We start from the raw sequence: 20,401 nt of genomic DNA on the forward strand, positions 1-20,401 counted from the left end.
CTTCTGTCTTTATTCTGCACCATCTTTAAGCATCCCTGACTTTTAAAATTAAGCCCTGCTGTTTACATCAATGATAGAACTTTTTTTAACATACATCTGCTTATATAAACAATAGACATCCAGGGAGAAAATTATTGTGATCCAACAATCCACACATTCCTATACAAAACCAATCACTTGAGGATTTAAAAGCTAGATCTGTGGCGACAGACAGGCTAGAACTAGCAGGAACAAGTCTGTACAAGATGAATTTATCCTCCACTGCCTCTGTGCCAGGTCATCCCAGGACTAGGCTTGTGGGCAAATGCCAAGATGGAAAGAATGGGTTGCTGCCTGTTTTCTAGCATATCTGTGTAAAGACTCAATAAGAGCTCGGAAGGAGTTGCCGCTCCGAAAGCGACACACGGTGTGTCGCTGCCACGCGGTCCTGGCCATTGAACGCCTAAAGCCGGGGCAGCTCAAACTCGGTCAGAAATAGATTTCAGACAGTGGGGAGCTAAAACATTGGATCTCAGAGATGATGTCCAAGAGGAGGTCTCTGAAGCTGGGTGTCATCCTTTAGGGTGGCCCAGAATTAAATGGTGACGCATTATGCCTCCTGGTGAGTTCATATATACTTTGAATGGCCCAGACACCAAGTCCCGTGGACTTCCACCGAAGATCTTGGGGCAGGGAGAGTTGTCCACCAGCACTCTCTGTGACCTGTTAGAGAGAAACATTCTTAGCTACTCCGTCACCAAGCAAAACTCCCCAGCCAGGCTCTAGTGCCTTGACGCCTAGGAAAAATCTGTAAAGAGACTGCGGCGAGGACACCTACAAGAGACATGGCCTTTGTCCGGTCTGCAGAATCACCGGAGAAGATTCCACATCCAAACTCTAGCTTCAGAAAGTCTCAGGGCGAATCAGATTCTAAGTAATTTTGAAACCCACAGCACAGTCAACCATCAGCGATCAATTACTTCTGCAAAGACAGGAAAGGCTCCGTGATAGTTGTTATACGTGCTTCTGCCATCAAGAGATGGATGGTGATTTCTACTCGAAGATGAACCGCTAGATGTCATGGGACCATAGAGGATTGTCATCAAAGCGCTCACGACCCAGTGTCCCAGTGTCTCTCCAGGCCAGAAGGCGTACAGTGGATTCACAGGGGGCTGCATGGGATTCCTTAACTCGCTTCTGTATCATCCAGCAGCAAGACACACAGGACCTATCGATCTGGAAGTAATCTATCTTCCCTTCCACACAGGAAAGGACTTCCCAGAGAAGATGGCATCAATTTTCAAGATTCCATAGACGAGATCAATACAATTTCCTGATTTTTGTTTTTTATTTTTTTTGCTGACACTGTTGCATTAAAGGAAATAAAGCTTGAGAAGCTCAACTTTAAAGGTGCAGTGACTGCAGAAGAAAAAACAAACACTCTCTACCTATCCATCAAATTCAAGCTAGGCATAGGAACCAACATCAAAACTCATAGAGAAAATGTTTCAACAGGCAAGAAGGGCTGGCTTACATTCAAGGGGCTATCCTCTTTGGCCATCTTTCCTGCTCTATCTCAAAACTGCTGTTAGGTCACTTCAATTAAGGAAAGTTGTCTTTTCAGTCTACAAATTCAGAGACGCAAATGCATAAGACTTGAGAGATCTTGGCCCCACAAGGTGATGAACAAAATCCTGAACATCACGCAAGTCAGAAAGAAGGTCTGGGTAGACAGCACAGGCACATGCATTTTAGTCCCTGGAACTAAACCTGTCAACCTCTTTGGTTTCATTCCCTCCTCTAGAAAATGCAGAGGACACCCTCTGCTCAAGGAGTTATGATGACCGTTCAAGGAAACCCTTCGTTCAAGGCACTCCAACTCCTGTGATACGCTATTATCGTCTGAGCTGGACCCATGACACGCTAGTCACTGCACATGGCTCAGATGACTGTGGTCCTTAGGGCTGTATTTACTAAATCAGAGGCTCAGACTGCCAAACACTGCTAAGAGGAAAGGGTAGTTGTGACTAGTCCTACTGGAGAAACAGGAAAACACAGAACTTTCATCCCAGCAAAGTCTTTGAAGACCCTACACATGTAAAATGGAAAAGTTTTGTGTGTGTGTGTGTGTTTTTAATTTTTTAAGGAAATCATTTCTGGAGACTTCAGGGCAAAGAGTAAAAAGGGTAGCATTTAAAGAAAGAAAGTCTGAGATTAGTCAGGTCACTGAATGTTCTCTGCACAGCAGAATAGCAAACAGTGAGTGTTTGTTCATTTCCATAGATTAATAACCCTCTCTCCAGGGCTTAAAGATGATATGAACTGTGACTTCCAGAGTTTTGTTTGGAGAAGGCTCATCTACTCCTGGTAAGACTCGTGTTTCAAGGACACACTCAAAAATATCTTTCTTCATTTCAGATTGTTTCTTACTCACATTGGCCCATTCTAATCTCTAGGATGACCAAAATGGATCAAAGGCTTGCCGGGGGTGAGGGAGACGGAGAGGGCGGGTAAACAGTTCTTCCTCTTTTTTGGATCTGTTTACAAGGATCGTTAAAATAGTCTTGTTCATTTGGATGACTCTGGGATGGAAAAAAATAATAATAATAACCTGTTCCTTCTGAACAGGAGACAGAGGTCTAAAGGGTTACAGAGGCTTCAACAGAACAGGAAAGCCAAAATAAAACACAAAATTTGATCTTAGATGCTATCACTATATTTCCTTCAAATGCAATAAAAAGCCAAGTTTTATGGATGGAGATTTTAAAATAAATAACTAGATCATCTTTTTTTCCTGTCAACAAGCAATAGATAACTGGTCTTAGGGGCCTAGGGCCACTTATAAAAGAAAAAAAAAAAAACAAAAAACCTGCTGATCTTATGAAAAACGTCGGATCAAGCAGCAGAGGAAGCCGCCAAAAGGAAACATTCTTTTCCCAGCTCCCTATAGAAAGACTGTCTCCCCACAAAAGTCACAATTTGGGGTCACACTTCTCAGTGGTGTGGGTGATGGCCACAGTGGCAGCTCCAGAGGTGAATCAGGAACGGAGCCCTGACAAAGGGAAGAATTTCCAAATGCACCCGGCGGTCTTTCTGCCCCTCTCTGAGAACCTGCCAGGACAGAGCAAGGCAGAAAGGGCTTTGGGGCTCTGCGATGGACAAAGGGCCCCGGGCCGCGGTTTCTAACGACAGACTCCCTACAGAACCTCCGTCGGAAGCGCACACACACCTTCACATCCGTGATCGCCAACGTACATCCTCTACCTGGAAGAGGCATTTTCACACACCAGCAGCAGGGCTACTTCCAGACAAACTCACAAGACAAGACAAAGGAGGTGAGCACTCAAAGGGGCAGGGAACACCATGGTCAGCGGCTGGCCCACCCCACCAGCCCCTTTCCTCCTGAGCGGGTCAAAGCAGGAGGGTTTTAGGGCTCCCCGGTCCATGGGGTGCTTTACTGCCATTTGACCCATCTTGCTTAAGCCTCCAGAACTACTCTCTTCCAGATAAAATGATCTCCCTGGGGAAATTATCCTATCAAGAGCTTTCACCTGAACTGGAGAGCCAGGTCACAAGAGCACGTGCGTAGGGAGACTGATCGAAGGGAAGAACAGAGGTTAAGGAGGTGAACCTCGAATCTGCTCATTCATCCCACAGGATGGCGGTGTTCCTAAGAATCCTCTCATAAAATCAAAATCCAACAGGAAAATATTTTCATCACAGAGAAAGACAGTTTTAGACATTCAACTACTGCTGCTGCTGCTAAGTCACTTCAGTCACGTCCGACTCTGTACAGCCCCATAGACGGCAGCCCACCAGGCTCCCCCGTCCCTGGGATTCTCCAGGCAAGAACACTGGAGTGGGTTGCCATTTCCTTCTCCAATGCATGAAAGTGAAAAGTGAAAGTAAAGTCGCCCTGTCGAGTCCGACTTTTAGCGACCCCATGGACTGCAGCCTACCAGGCTCCTCTGTCCATGGGATTTTCCAGGCAAGAGTGCTGGAGTGGGGTGCCACTGCCTTCTCCATTAGACATTCAAAAACAAAAGTAATTTTTCCCCTGCACTGATGTTCAATAATAATAGTGTTTGGAATGGCTTTAAGTGTAGTATTACAAAACTGAAATATCCCTAAGCAAATCCAGCATTCCAGTCCATTACTTTCATTCTAGAAAATTCATCACTGGGCTTTTCTTTCTCCTGAGCATGGCTTTCTTACAAATTTTGCTCACCTTTATCACCTATTGTCTGATGCACAAACCACGGTATTCAAACCAAAACAGTATTCAAACCCAAAGACACCACAGCTTTTTCCACCACTGAGGTCCATGAGGCCCCAGGCTGGTTCCAGACCACAATCCTTTAAGTCATGGTCTGTATAAATAGATGAAATCACATCCAATTTGTATCCTGAAAACCCACATTGTAGGGAAATGCTTAACATTTATTGCAGCCCTACTGGGTGCCAACTGCCAAGAATGAGGGGAAAGACAAAGGTCCTTGGTGTTTTCACGCTGGGAAAAGAGATGTGGAATGTTTCAAAAGGAGAAGAGCAGGGGGCCTGACAGGCAACACAAAACCAATCCTGGGAGGAAAGGACTTCAAACCCAGACTCTAGGAATGGGCCAGAGTAACCCCCCCAGATAGAGGCAGGTAGGGAAGGGGAAGAGCATGGCTAAATCCTGTAACATAACAAGAAAAGACAAGGCACTTGGAAGGAGAAAACTAAATGACTGAAGCAAATAAGGGGCAACACATGAGGGACAGGGCTAAACTTGTAGGACAAAGTTAAGTATTCAGAAATTCAATGAAAAACCAAGGAGAGGCGGATGGACAACTGAGATGCAGACAGATGTCTAAGAAGAGGAAATGTCCACTTCAGCCTCAGAGAGGAATACCACTGAGGAGGGATTTAGCACATCCCAGACCATGCGGTCGTGAAGAGTCGGACACGACTGAGCGGCTTCCCTTTCACTTTTCACTTTCATGCATTGGAGAAGGAAATGGCAACCCATTCCAGTGTTCTTGCCTGGAGAATCCCAGGGACGGCGGAGCCTGGTGGGCTGCCATCTATGGGGTCGCACAGAGTCGGACACGACTGAAGGTCAGCAGGGCCGCTGGGCCCAGTGCAGGCCTGGAGGCCAGACGCCCCCCAGAGCTCCAGACCCAGGAAACTGCTCCCAACCTCCTGCCTGAAGAGCTCTCTCCGGGGGAGAGCTGCAGTGGCAGGGAGGCCGGGCAGGGTGAGGAATGTCAAAACTGCAGGAGGCCTTTAGGACCAAGGGAGCAGAAGGTGTGGGGAGCCCTGGAGAAGAGGTCAACCTCGGCCGGGCCTGAAAATCCAGACTGATGGCTCCAGGCCCTCGTGAGGGCGGCTGCCAGGCCTCCTGCACGGCCCCCAAGTTCCCCGAGAGAAAGAGGGTCAGCCACAGAGGGCGGAGAGCCCCAACGATGGGCAGAGGAGACGAGACACCTAGAAGAGCCGTGTCCCCGTTTTGGCACCAGGAACCAGTTTTGTGGAAGACAATGTTTCCACTCGGGAGGAGAGGGGGCATGGTTTAGGGATGACTCAAGCGCACCACATTTATTGAGTTCATTGAGCAGGAGGGACAGCTCAGGCCGTAATGTGAGTGATGGGGAGCGGCTGTAAACACAGATGAAGCTTCCATAGCTTGCCCGCCCGCCCGCCCAACACTCACCTCAAGCTGGGCAGCCCGGTTCCTAACCAGCAATGAGTGGGACTGGGTCCGTGGCTGGAGACTGGGGACACCTGACCTAGAACACTGGCTCAGGATGAATCAAGGTCAAGAAGTGAGAAGTAGGTGGGAAAGTAGAAAGGGCCCTAAGCAATGGAAAAGCACTAGGTGGCGCTAGTGGAAAAGAATCCACCTGCCAATGCAGGAGACATGAGACACTGGTTCGATTCCTGGGTGGGGAAGATCCCCGGCAGGAGAGCCGGGCAACACACTCCAGTATTATTGCCTGGTAATCCCACGGACAGAGGAGCCTGGTGGGCTGCAGTCCTTGGGGTCACACAGAGTCAGATACGACAGAAGCCTAGCACACATGCAGGGTTTCAACATGGAGCGGTTCCCAAGGGGTGAAGTGGGCAGATGAGAAGGACAACTATTCCAGCCAAGCCAAGTCGCTAACCAGCCTGGTGCAGAGTGTGACCTGGGGTCACCCCTCTTTGTCCTTCCAGGTTGGCCCTGGGTACAATCACAGAAGAAAAGAGAGACATCCTACCAAAAAAACTTGAACTTTCTTACAACACAAAGTCAGAGAATCCAAATAAAAGAAAATCAGACTGGAGAAACAGCTGCAGTACATGACTTTAAAAAAGATCAATATCTAGAACACACAAAGAGCTCAGAGACACAGATGAGAAAATATCAAGACTCATTGCTAATTGTGTAAAAGAAAATCAGTAAATAAACACATATGGAAATGTTCTATGACTGAGAGAGATCAAAGGAATGCATATTTTAAAGCCAAGGAGGCTATTAAATTAGCCAAAAAAGAGTAAGTCTCACCATTAATCAGGTCAAAGCAAGACAATCATATATCATCAGTAACAATGCAAATACTGTCTTTTAGAAAGTATTCAGAGCATTCAGAGTATTCCCCTCTATCAAGGAATTAAGTCTTCTGATGTGACTGTAATCCTAAGAAAATACTTAAGCGTATAGAGGTATTCACTGCAGTTTTCTAACAGTAAACAATTAGAACCAACTCCAATGTCCACAAATAATACAAAACTGAAATTAAAAGAAAACAACTTGATAGTATGCTTGCAAAGGATAACTGCACAGTTGAAGGTGTAAATTGGAATGCTCATGCTAAACAGAAAAAGCAAAAGTGAAAAAAGATATATGTTAAATTGTCAAGAACTAAAAGACAACACCTAACAACAATTATGATTTATGGACTGGGATGGCAGAATCAAAGGGAACTTTTGCTGTTATTGGTTTCCTCTTACTATTGTAAAGTATAGGCAACAGGCATTTAAAATGTAATATTTCTATCCATTCTATAGCAGTGAACTCCCTCTTCTGTGGAGCAAATCAACCTTCTAGAGAGCATCACACACAGCTCAGGGAAGGCTGTCTACATTATCTCAAGTCTCAATGGCCCATGTCGGATTTAAACCTGACCACAAAGGGCTCTCAAGAGACCCTCCTACCCTTAGTACCCATCCCCCCAAAGACACAACTCTTTCCTTTGCTTTTTTCTTATGGCCCTTAAATTCCATATCTTCCCCTTCTTTCTTTTCATAAAATTACATATTGATATTCTTTGTTGTTGTTCAGTCGCTAAGTCATATCTGACTCTGTGACCCCATGGACTAGCCCGCCAGGCTCCTCTGTCCATAGGATTTCGCAGGCAAGAATACTGGAATGGGTTGCCATTTCCTTCTCCAGGGGATCTTCTCAAATCAAGGTTCAAACCCATGTCTCCTGCAGGTGGATTCTTCACCACTGAGCTACCATGCAATATAAAGTGAACATTCATTTGATTCTTCCAAAAATCCTGTGAGATAGATGTTGTCATCATCCCCACTTTACAGATGAGAAAACTGAGAATCACAGACTTATGAAAAGTGAACATCCATTTGATTCTTCCAATAATCCTGTGGGATAGATGTCATCATCCCCACTTTACAACTGAGGATCACAGACTTAAGAAGTATGGCCTGGGACACACATCTAAGGAGCCGGAGGCAGAATTCAGACCTCAATCTCCCCGTCTTCAAAGCCTTCACTTCTTAACATTCTACATCCTGCCTCTTCCCTTCCTTCCTCCCTCCCTCCCTGTGAAAACAAATAAGACAACAAAACAAAAAGACTCTTAGATGTCACCTCTTCTACTTGTACTAGCTGCCTAGAAACACCATTCCACGTATCAGGAGACATCAGTACCAACTGCTTACAAATTAACCAATAAGACAAGGTAATGGTCTGTGCACACTGATTGGGAAAGTGGATGCAGAAGGAAAAAGAAATTACCTCCAGCCTCAACTCTACACCTGCAGGTAAAAGCCAAACGGCACCCAAAAATGATTTCTACTTGCAAATTAAAAGCCAAATGTGACCCTTGACGCTATTGCAGAGAAGAGATTCTTCGCTCTCCTTGCAAAGAAATTATCCATAATTAGCAGAAAGATTCCTTCCAGAGATAACACAGCCACTCCAGAAAAGGATGTTGTTTGGGGTACGGTAGCAAGAAGAGGGAAGAGAAGTTGAGGAAGCAGTAAGGTATAAAACTAATAGAGATGGGGTGATAGATGATTTTAGGCACCCCTTCTGACTTACTTTATAAACAGTGACACAATAATAGCTGAAAATGTAAATTCTAATCAAATACAAAACGGAACAAAGTCAAACAACAGCAAATGATGTTGGACAGAGCAAAGGTCTGGTTGGGGGGAGGAGGTATGGAACCAAGAGGAAGAATGACAATAAAACCTATTCATGGAACTGTGCCTGGTAAGAGAAAGAAGGGGCCTGAGTGCTTATTTCTTTCACCCACTTGCTTTACTGTAAATGGAGAAACTGAGGCCCAGCAAGGTAGGTGGCTGGTCCAACTCACCTTGCAGCAGGGCACTTAAAAAGAAACTCTTGGTCTCCCCAAAACCGGTCTAACAGCTTTCCACCACACCCCATTCATGCCACAGAGTCCTGGAAAGCCACTTCATGTGGAAGCTTTTTGGGGAAAAAAAAAAAGCATTAAACATTCTATAACTATTAAATTCCTTTTTTAATAATTTTCAAATGCACAGGAGCACGCTGAAAAAGAAAAAAAAAAAAAAAAAAGAAGCCTGGTTTTGATTTCTTTTGGAAAACTGCACAGCGCTCAACACTTAACCTCGTATTGAGTGAAATATTAACAGGCCATAGAATGGTTTCAGTGTTCCTTCAGTAAAGCTAAACAGAATTCGAAAAACATATCCCCCAGGCCTACAGTGGAGTTTCTGGAGCACACATTAAACTCAACGCTCCGCTCAACAAGCCCGTCACTGTTAAGTAACTCATCAGAAAATAAAGAGGGAATTACCAAAGGGGAATTGCCAAGCAATTAGTTCTCTGAAGCAGATGACATACAACTGTTGTAAGGGAGGAGCTTCCCCGTTAGTCATATGTCAGAGTCAGAGCTTCCTAATCTGTAAATAAAATGCATCACATATGATTACAGCTGGGCTGTAGGCTGGGGTTGCCAGCCTCACGCACAAAGAGTAAATCCCAAATCCTTCTGTTCTGTGCGTCTACAAAGCAAGACTGGGCTCTGAAGACACTTTAAAAAAAAAAAAGAAAAGAAAATCCATGGTAATTTTCTTTCCTTTATGGAAGTATAATTGACCTACAACACTCCGTTAGATCCAAGGGCATGAGAGAGTGATTCGATATTTCTACATGTCACAAAATGATCACCACGTTGGTAATTTTCCTTCAGTGTAAGAAAGACAAGCTCTCTGTTTTCCCTGCACAGGCTAAGAGAGAAAAATGATCTTGCTTCTCTATCCTGTTGACATGAGTCAGTGAGGATGCATCTCTGGTCCAGTGGAGGTGAGACTGGGAGGGGCAGGGACAGGAGGGGACCCAGCACTCGCCTCCCAACGGATCCCTGACGTAGGTGTCACCTCCCTTCACTGCATGCTTTGTTCTTAAGAGTTGGATTCGGTGCCACCCCCCATCTATCAAACTGGAGACAAAAATAGTTCCAATCGGCCAAATCTGGCAAGCGGAGCATGGACCCAGTGAAGCTCTTTTTGAGAGTCAAAAGTTCACCACCTCGCTGGGACTCTGGACACCAAACATTTGGAGCCCAACTTAAGCCAATCCTCTGAAACACAGATAAGCATATGCCATAGTCATCATTTTCTTCCATTAATAATTATTGAAAGTGCGTAGGAATCTCAGGGAGGTAGGACAAAGACTGGAAGAATGGGAAACAACACCGCAAAACAGCTCGTAGGTGACCCTGGACAGACAGGCAAGCCTGGAAAAGGAGGGCTCATGGCCCGAACCTCCCCTGATCCTGACCTCCGGGAGCCTGACCTCCACACCTCTGCCGTGTCTTTAAATGCTACTCCTGGGCATTACCCTGCCTTGTTACAGACAGGGCTGGGGGCTTGAGAGACAGTACCTGGCAGCAACAAAGAATACAGGCTGGGGTCCCAGCATGACTCCACCACTTGACAGCTGGGCAGTCTCGGGCAAGTGACTTAACCACTCTGTGCTTCAGTTTCCTCACCTGTGAAATGCAGATAATAGCAGTGCCTGCCCCGGAAGCACCGCAGTCAAGATTAAAAGAGTTATAACAGAAAGTGTGGACCATGGATCATCTCTTTATTTCCTTTAGGGTCTAGATGGCATAACGCCCTTCACACCTTAGATGTTCATTAAATCTTTACAGACAGCACCATCTGCACCCCTCTGGAGTTGCTGAGCTGTTTTCTCCAGTAATATCACTCCTATCTTAACCTTCTGGATAAGGCAATGGCACCCCACTCCAGTACTGTTGCCTGGAAAATCCCATGGACAGAGGAGCCTGGTAGGCTGCAGTCCATGGGGTCGCTAAGAGTCGGACATGACTGAGCGACTTCACTTTCACTTTTCTGCATTGGAGAAGGAAATGGCAACCCACTCCAGTGTTCTTGCCTGGAGAATCCCAGGGACAGGGGAGCCTGGTGGGCTGCCAACTCTGAGGTTGCACAGAGTCGGACACGACTGAAGCGACTTAGCAGCAGCAGCATCTTAACCTTCTGGTCTTTTATAAAAGTTAGGTAAGTCACAGCCTCATTCTGGGCCATTTAGGGGAATACAGAAGGCCCAATGAAATAACACAGGTTAAAAAATAAATAAACGGTTCTCAAATATTCCTTAATTATATTAAGACTGAGTCCCCCGTAACAGCAATACAACCAGATAATTTCCAGCCTTCTCCTTCACTTTGAGCCATATAGTCTTAGGATCTTTCTCCCCAGAGCCAAGGCTCACTGATCCTATATTTTCTATAAAGTATAAATGAGAAGCCAAATTGTTCACAAAGCTGTGGCTAGCAGCTGGAAATATATATGTTGTTGTTGTTATTTAGTCATAAGTCATGTAGGACTCTTTGCAACCCCATGGACTGTAGCCTGCCAGGCTCCTCAGTCCATGGGATTTCTCTGGCAAGAATACTGGAGTGGGTTGCCATTTCCTCCTCCAGGGGATCTTCCTGACCCAAAGATCGAACCCGTGTCTCCTGCATTAGCAGGCGGATTCTTTACCACTGACCCACCAGGGAAGCCCAGAAATACGTAATCTGGAACCAGATATCAAATTGCCAACATCCATTGGATCATCGAAAAACCAAGAGAGTTCCAAAAAACCATCTACTTCTGCTTTATTGACTATGCCAAAGCCTTTGACTGTGTGGATCACAACAAACTGTGGAAAATTCTTTAAGAGATACGAATACCAGACCACCTTACCTGCCTCCTGAGAAATCTGTATGCAGGTCAGGAAACAACAGTTAGAACTGGACATGGAACAGACTGGTTCCAAATTGGGAAAGGAGTACATCAAGGCTGTATATTGTCACCTTGCTTATTTAACTTACATGCAGAGTACATCATGAGAAATGCTGGACTGGATAAAGCACAAGCTGGAATCAAGATTGCCAGGAGAAATATCAATAACCTCAGATATGCAGATGACACCACCCTTAAGGCAGAAAGTGAAGAAGAACTGAAGAGCCTCTTGATGAAAGTGAAAGAGGAGAGTGAATAAGTTGACTTAAAATTCAACATTCAGAAAACGAAGATCATGGTATCTGGTCCTATCACTTCATGGCAAATAGATGGGGAAACAATGGAAATAGTGACAGACTTTATTTTGGGGGGCTCCAAAATCACTGTGGATGGTGATTGTAGCCATGAAATTAAAAGATGCTTGCTCCTTGGAAGAAAAGCTATGACCAACCTAGACAGCATATTAAAAAGCAGAGACATTATTTTGTCAACAAAGGTCCATCTAGTCAAGGCTATGGTTTATCCGGTGGTCATGTATGGATGTGAGAGTTGGACTATAAAGAAAGCTGAGCACCGAAGAATGATGCTTTTGAACTGTGGTGTTGGAGAAGCCTCTTGAGAGTCCCTTGAATTGCAAGATCAAACCAGTCAATCCAAAAGGAAATCAGTCCTGAATATTCATTGGAAGGACTCATGCTGAAGCTGAAGTTCCAATATTTTGGCCACCTAATGTGAAGAACTGACCCACTGAAGAAGACTCTGATGCTGGGAAAGATTGAAGGCGGGAGGGGAAGGGGATGACAGAGGATGGCATGGTTGGATGGCATCATGGTTGGATGACGTGAGTTTGAGCAAGCTCCGGGAGCTGGTGATGGACAGGGAGGCCTGGTGTGTTGCAATCCATAGGGTCCCAAAGAGTCAGACACAACTGAGCAACTGAACTGAACTGACTGATATATATATAAATGTGTATACATATGAATATTCACACACATTGGAAAAGGAAATGGCAACCCACTCCAGGATTCTTGCCTGGGGAATCCCATGGACAGAGGCGCCTGGTGGGCTCCTGTTCATGGGGCCACAAAGAGTCGGACACAACTGAGTGACTAAGCACACACACACACACACACATATACACACTAACACACACACATCACATTCAAGAGTCCACATGGAAGTTATCAAACACACCCATCTTACTGTGATTTATCAAAGTATAGTAAATGAATTACCACAAATGAACAATTGCTCCCGAATCAAGTAGGTGGCACAATGTGATTTACGCATATCGTATGAGATGAATAAATCCACGGTGGAAAAGATCAAAGGCAAAGCTGGAATTGTTGTTAATATGTACAGGGCCTCACTGAAAATCTTCTTAATAAAACTGTTTAGAGGAAAATAGAGGGATCATTTGTTTAAATGAAAAGAGATACTGCATATGCTGAATTTCAAAAGCAGCATTCATTTTCATACACACACATTAGATCTGGCTAAAATTAGCTCCAGTTTCTACTTTATTTTTTAAGGTCTCAAAGAATAAAGGTTTCAACAAAATTTCATTGAGCTGAAGCTCAGCCCTGAATTTCCAAGGTACCTGAACATCTAGGGAAGACACTCCCCCTTGCCACACTCCATTATCCACTTGGGCATCATCCCAATTTTTCCACCCACTCTCCCTTCGCCTCAGGTCTTAAACAGGAAACATACAAAGGCTGTGTCACACCAGTGTTCCATTTCTGCTGCCTCCACTGCCTCTTACCTTCCCTCATATATTCCACTCTGGCTGACTTCATTGCTGAAAGAATACTCATTCCCGCCTGCCTGGTAAACTTCCTACCAGGCACAAAAACCCAAAGCCCAGACTCAAAGATCACTTTTAGGCCAGTGGCTCCTCCAAATTTATTTCCAGATTGGACCTCCCAGCAATCTTCTTCCCACACTCTCTAGTGTCTGCTGGACTCCAGCAACTCAGATGTCCACCAGCACCTGGGCTTCCGCCAAAACGGCCTGATCGATTACACACCATGCTACTTGCCTGTTAGGGCCCAGCCACCAAAACAGTCATCCTTCCGCCCTCTCCACCTCTTCCCAAAGAAATGTTAACCAGCCTCCAGAGTTCAACTCAAATGGTGCTTCCTCCTCCAAGTTTTCCCCATCATCCTACTCAGCACCATTCTTCTGAACTCCCTCTGTGTTAGAATCTACCCCAGTAAGCCCAACCCACCCCCTTCTGCTCTGTATTAGTAATTTCAGAGCACGTCTTCTTTCCCCTACTTGACCACAAAGAATATAACCTCCTTCTGGTAGCTCTTACTCACTCTGTGCAGTAGTAAAAAAAAAGTCCACAGTGAATAAATGAATGAATCATTTCTTCATATAGACCATGCCTATGAACGAAGTAAGTCGTAACTTGCTATAGCTATATCATTGATATGGCTTCCCTGGTGGCCCAGCAGTAAAGAATCCACCTGCCAATGCAGGAGATGCAGCTTCGATCCCTGGGTTGGGAAGATCCCCCAGAGAAGGAAATGGCAACCCACTTTAGTATTCTTGCCTGGGAAATCCCATGGACTGAGGAGCCTGGTGGGCTACAGTCTATGGGGGTCACAAGGATTCAGGCACAACTTAGCAGGTAAACAACAAAAACATCGTATTGATAAAAATAGCTAGAACCTAAAATAACTGTAATCTAGGTTTTATTAAAAGAAAAAAAAAACCCTAATGACTATAACAAAGCACAACATGAATGATACTGTTTCCCTGCTCACGTTTAGCTATCAGTTGTGAGGACTGTAATGAGGCCATTATTTATGCAACATGTTTAGCTGATACTTATAAGCTTCCTTTAAATGTGATCCTAGGACGTGTCAGCTGCTTAAAACTCAAGGTGACTCTGTACTACTTTGTCAGTAATACAATACAAACATTCCTACAACACTTAATGCACTGTACTATGTACTACAAAAACCTGGATCTCTTCTCAATAAGCTTCATGTACTGACTGAGAGACAGGACTGTTTGCTGCCTGATTTTTTCATAATAAAATTCTTGAGACACTCTCATTTTAACACATGACTCTCTTTAAACACTGCAGGTTAAAAAAAAATTGCATATGTATTAACCGCATGTGCAATTAAGCTACTTCCCCAAAAATGTCAGTGTGAGAACTTTCTGCCTAAAATGGATAATACCCCTAAGAGGGAAACTAGCAATAAGACACTGCACCCCTTTCAATGGAGTTGACACTTTTAGACCTCATGAGGCTTCCCTCTGCACATAATTATTCTATTTCCTTTTAAAAGACACCTCCCTAACCCACAGCCCATAAAATATAAAGTACCCAGTTCCATATTTTACAAGGACAGAACGTGTGTGATAACTTCCCCCCTCTCCTGCCTTGCACCCCGGTAGGACTTTACTGATCCCCCTTCCTGAGTCACCGTACTTCAATCATTCAGGTGTGTGTGTGTGTGCGTTTTCACTCAGACCACAAATAACTTCTCTTACGCCTGCAACTCAGCAGTTCATCCTACAGTAGAAAAACAACACACAGGGATCCTGTGTCAGGAATCAAGGCAGACTAACATAAAATCCAGAAAAATAAATAAAAGGCCCTTTGGCTTTCAGGGCTGCAAATGTCCACAGTGTTGGTCCAAAGACCAAGGTACAGGGATATTTACTTACTCCTTGTCACTTATGGTTAAGGAGCAACCATCACCAAACAAGAACGTTACAATCACCCTGTCAAGACAAGTCACATGCTCACAGTGATAGCTTATGTTCATGGATCATAAACTATACACCAAGTTACTATTCTGCCCAGTGTACAAATATTACATCATTCCAACCTCACAGCAGCCCTAGTTCTCATATGATCTCCATCTTACACATGAAGAGACTGTGGCCCAGGAAGGTTACAGGACTGCCCCAGGTCATAGCGGCAGTTCTACATCTTAAATTCAGACAGGCTGGTTCCAGAGCCTCGCGTCCTTATTTTAAATACCATGGAATTTATATAGAACTTAAAAAATTGGACCTTAGAAGCAGGGTGTCAGGGGTGAGGAGCAAGCTCTTTATTTAAAGAAATCTAGTGAATCAGTTTCAAAATGAACATTCTGATAAAGCAAGGATTAGCCTCTTAAACATGAGCTGAAAATCCAAATTTCTGTATGTAAGGTTGGATAAAAGTGGTTGGTGCATCTTATCAGGGAAAGAAACAGAACATGACTTGGGAAGAGCTGCCCAGAGACCACCAGATCCAGCCCACGCCACAGCAGTGGAACATCAGTGTGACTCCAAGAGACCATTCCGCTTCCTTTGGATTCAGTGGGTCTAGGGTGGAGTCCCGGTTCTATTTTTTTCTTTTTTTTCTAACCTCTCCTGGAGATTCTGGTGTCCCGCCAGGCTCGAGAACCTCTGAACTAGTCTATTTCCACAGCTTGGAGCAGGACTACTCCCAAGGCAAACAGAAAAAGGGGATCGATTTCACAATCTCCTCTGGTTGCGAATACCAGTGTTCCCAAGCCCTTATTGCCCCAATTTCAAACTAACTTCCCCTGCTCTCCTGATTCTAGGCAGGCAGTCTTCCTTTCAACAGAGAACCATGAGTCATCAACCCTGCATCCACCCTGTGTCTGCATGACTCTCCAGGTCAGAAAAATTTACTGTACATGAAGAAAGCAGGAAGTTGTCAAATCCCAAACAGACACCAAGAAATTCAAGATCCAACCAATATGGGTTGCTACCAAACCAACAAGCTATCTCCCTGCACCGCGGTCACACAACAACCACAACCTAAAACATGGAGACAGTGATTTAAGGTAACAGTTTGGTAACAAAACTTGCCCATCAGCTCCAAGTACAGGTGACAATTAAAATGATCAGGCTCAACCCCAGCACACAATAATGAACCATCGGCAAGGCAGAGGCAGACTACATCATTAACCAAATAAATCAAAAAGGAGGATACCTTAATCCAAGTTAAAAAAAAAAAAAAAACTCTGCGATTTCTCAATTTCCCACACTGTACAGTTTGCAAAGACAATTATCTTCAACAATCTGTAAAGTGCTAAAGTACAACTAGTAGGCGATTTTCCAAGGCCAGACTTTATCCTCAGAAAGAAACCACAGAGCATCTCAAAACTCTTACCTGATGGGTGTCGGACTCCCCCGAAGCAGCCGTGGAGGAGGAGACTGCTGTCCAAAGACGACAGACAACTCTGCAGCTTGAATGGAACACCTCGGTGATTTGCAGCCAGATCCTCCTGCAGTGGTCCAGGGGGTGCAGAAAAGGAAATCCAAAATGAGAAACAGCATGAATGGCTTTAAAAAATAATAATAATTTTAAAAAAATAAAAAATAATAATAATAATTCCACCTTGGAGACACCATGCAGGGAAATCTAAACTTCAAGAACGTCAAATTTTGCATCATTTTATGAGAATTACACAGGCACCAGCCAGCTCAAAAGGCAGGTCTGGTTTGACTCAACAGGGCTCGGAGGGAGGCCAACACACAAAAAGGTCATCCCTTCAATCAAATTAAAAGCTTGGTCTCTCCATTTGAGCCAGCTACTGTCAATCTTTTCTCTAAGATTCTAACGAATCACCTCATAAACACATGCTGGTCATCACGGGACTATCAGATGGAAATGGGCATGGACTGAATAGTAATTGAGCCAAAGTCTAATTTTCATGAGGCATATCTTACTATCAACATGCAACTTTAGGCACAATCATGACACAGAGCACAGTTAGTTGTTAGCATACCAGTCTAATGGGATAGAAAAAAAGAATCAAATGCGGAAAAAAAATTTAAGTATGCATCCACTCACTAGAGTTTCCTCTGAACTTTAAAGGATTTAATTACTGAATGTACATCTACTTGATTTTCATTCTGCCATAACATCTTGAGCATGTTTAAGTAAAGATTACCCACTGTAGGATGAATGAGTGAATGTGTGAATGGATGAATGAAAGAGAATGAATCTATCTTTCATATACCTTTCCATCAGGGAGCCTGGCGCTCGTAGTAGTTTTTGTGAGGTAAACACCTATGCATAGAAACGGAAGAAGTTGAGGACTCGATCTGCTAACATACTTTTCTATCTATTCAAAGCATATTTTTAAATACTGGTAGTTCCCAACTGTCCACATTAAATAGAATCAGGAGCACAGTTATTATAAGCTAATCCACAAACTCGTCATTGCTGGACTGATTTTTTTTTTCAGCCTTTCATTACTGGAGCTGATCTGCATATTTGCTTAGGCTGGTTTTAAATTTAGTTTGGGTTTCCTAAGCCCACGCCAGGTAACAGTAGGAAGGAGAAGGCCCAGGATTATATTGGGTGTCAGAAAGAAACTATTCTGGAGCTATGAATATGATCTCCAATGTGAATAATCTGTAAACAGGTAAGTGAGCCAATTAGCCTTGGGTACATGGCAACACATCTCATGATTATTTTCATCCATACACACTCACTATTTTTAAGAGCACAGCCCAGCTGGAAAGGAAAATAATGTCGATTGCTTTCCAACACTTTGCAAAGTAATGAATAGTAGCCAAAGTATTCTTACTTCTAGCTAATCCATTCACGAAGTATTTATTTAAGCATCTTTTGCATGCCAGAGACTGATATGCAGAAGGAAGTTTTCTAGGCCTTGGTTTCCCCATATGTAAACAGTTAAGTCTGTGTGCTGTTGTTTCAGTCATGTCCAACTCTTTATGACCCTATGGACTGTAGGCCACCAGGTTCCTCTGTCCACTGGATTCTCCAGGCAAGAATACTGGAGTGGGTTGCCACACCCTCCTCCAAGAGATCTACCGAACAGATCAAACCCACGTCTCTTGTCTCTTAGGTTTCCTGCATTGGCAGGCAGGTTCTTTACCACTAGCGCCACCTGGGAAATCCCAAACAGTTAAATGTAGAGAAAGAAAGAAGCCTTTCTAGACTATCACATCTCTGAAGTCCTTGGAAGACAAGCCCTCCAGTAAGAAGCTTGTTGAGTTACAAACATTAATAGTAGCCAAGTTAAATAAAAGCTCACAATATTCTATTTATTCTTACACAGTACTTGGTTTAAGGGCCAGGGGGTGATCTTGATTTTATCTAGTAACATCTCAAATGAAGCCTCAAAATCCTTGATCATCATTTTCAAACAATGTGCAGGTACCATGGATTTGCAGAGTGCTTGCTTTACGAGCTAACAATTGAGAGTGTTGGCTTGTGTATCGACGTGTGTGCACACTATCCTATTTACCTATCACCTGGCAGATAAGATTTTATAGAGTCCAAATTACAGTCTCCTCCTATTCTGCTGAAGTGCAGAGAACAGTCAAACATGATGCAAATGCTGTAAAATATTAATTTACTCTCGCGTCGGTATGCCTACTTATTTCAAAAGTATCTGTGTTGCTACATCAGTTAGAGTGACTAAAGAGTTAACAAAACTAGCTGTGTTCTATCAGAGGGAAGAAACCAAAAATAAAAGCAAGGCAGAATGGATTCATCGCAAAAATATACAGACAACATACAATAAAATAGCCTATAGACTGTTTAAGACAATATGTCTACTAAAAACAGAATTTTTAATATTTAAAAAGCACAGCAGAGCAACATAACACAATACTATAAATAGTGGGAGATAGAAAGGTGGCCTAAGTAATACAGATGTGACAGTCAGTAAAGAGGAGATAATATGTAAATACTGTAGATACAGAAGAAAACATAAATACTTCAGGGAGAATAGCCCAAAGTTAAGGGTGCAATAAAAGAAAATGTGCCATACACGGTGATAGAAAAAATACATTTTCTTTGAATGCCAGAAGCATAAGCATTTACAGGTTAGCAGCTATAACAGTGATGACTAAAAACTCCTGATAAGTAACTCAAAAGGTATCCGTTAAAGAGCACCTAAGTAGAAAAAAGAGAACTTCCTCTTAGCCTGAACCCACATGCCATCACCAGGGGAGCCTCTGCCCCCTGAAGCCTCAACTTGTGATTACACTACAATGAGTTTTCTGAAAAGTAACTGTTCAGGTTTAGTGTACAGTTTTTGCTTGCATTATTGCCATTACCAGTGCTTTTTCATTACTTCACAAATGGGATGCATTAAAAATTATATTTTTAAAAAATCAGTGAAACAGTTCTGCTCCCATCAAATATGTCAAAGAGGATATAATGCTTGTTGCTTTTTTGTCTTTAGTAGTTCTAAACATGTTTTAGTACATTTGAGGTGGTAATACGTAGTACACGTATTTATAGAGCATTAGCCTGAAAAGTTCAGATTTATAAGGATTATAAAATATACTACTACACTGATAAAGACAGATACATAAATTATGAAATAGGAAAGACATTTCTGAAAACTGTTTCCACCATTAAAGATTATTTACCTAAGCCTTTTTATTACTCCTGGAATTTTAAGTATTTACATATTTTTAAAACCTTGATCCAATTACAACTCTTTCAGCCAACATTTGAAAATATTCTCTTAAAACTAGCATGGAGTATACACTTATCACCTCTTAAAGAAATTTTGAATGTGTATTTTATTAAACTGAATTAAATGAAATTAAAATTTGAACAGCATAATTGAGGACTACAAAACTCTTTCTTTCAAAAAGGGCAGTCCTGTGTGGAACGCCTTAGAACAGAAATTATTATCTCTTTGGGGATTTCTATGATTTCTTATTTTCGATCTTTTCACAAAATAAGGAGAGCCTGCTTCTGATAAGCTGGGAAGTATAAGCAGAACTAAATCTGCTCTTTGAAGCAGTTAAGCTGCACATTTCAAAAGATATAAAGCAATGGAAATCAAATCATCTGTCTCCCCATAAAAATAATATTCTGTCTTGCTGCACTATGTCATCTTATATATGCACGTATTTAAGCTTTTCAGAATCGAAA

The 20,401-nt window shown here is 43.2% G+C and overlaps 1 protein-coding gene across 7 annotated transcripts in view; it reads right to left on the reverse strand.

Annotated features, from left to right (window-relative positions):
• Positions 1–20,401, reverse strand: part of ATXN1 (ataxin 1) — a 421,786-nt gene that overhangs the window by 394,652 nt on the left and 6,733 nt on the right. For 6 of the 7 annotated variants that reach the window (XM_018038742.1, XM_018038750.1, XM_018038743.1 and 3 more), the window contains one exon: positions 16,643–16,757. The gene's annotated coding sequence lies outside the window, so the exon portion shown is untranslated. Of the gene's footprint in view, positions 1–16,642; positions 16,758–17,495; positions 18,287–20,401 lie in introns of those variants that run through there. The other variant, XM_018038747.1, reaches the window with a different exon arrangement.

Source organism: Capra hircus, chromosome 23 (assembly GCF_001704415.2).
Source record: "Capra hircus breed San Clemente chromosome 23, ASM170441v1, whole genome shotgun sequence".
NCBI lineage: Eukaryota > Metazoa > Chordata > Mammalia > Artiodactyla > Bovidae > Capra > Capra hircus.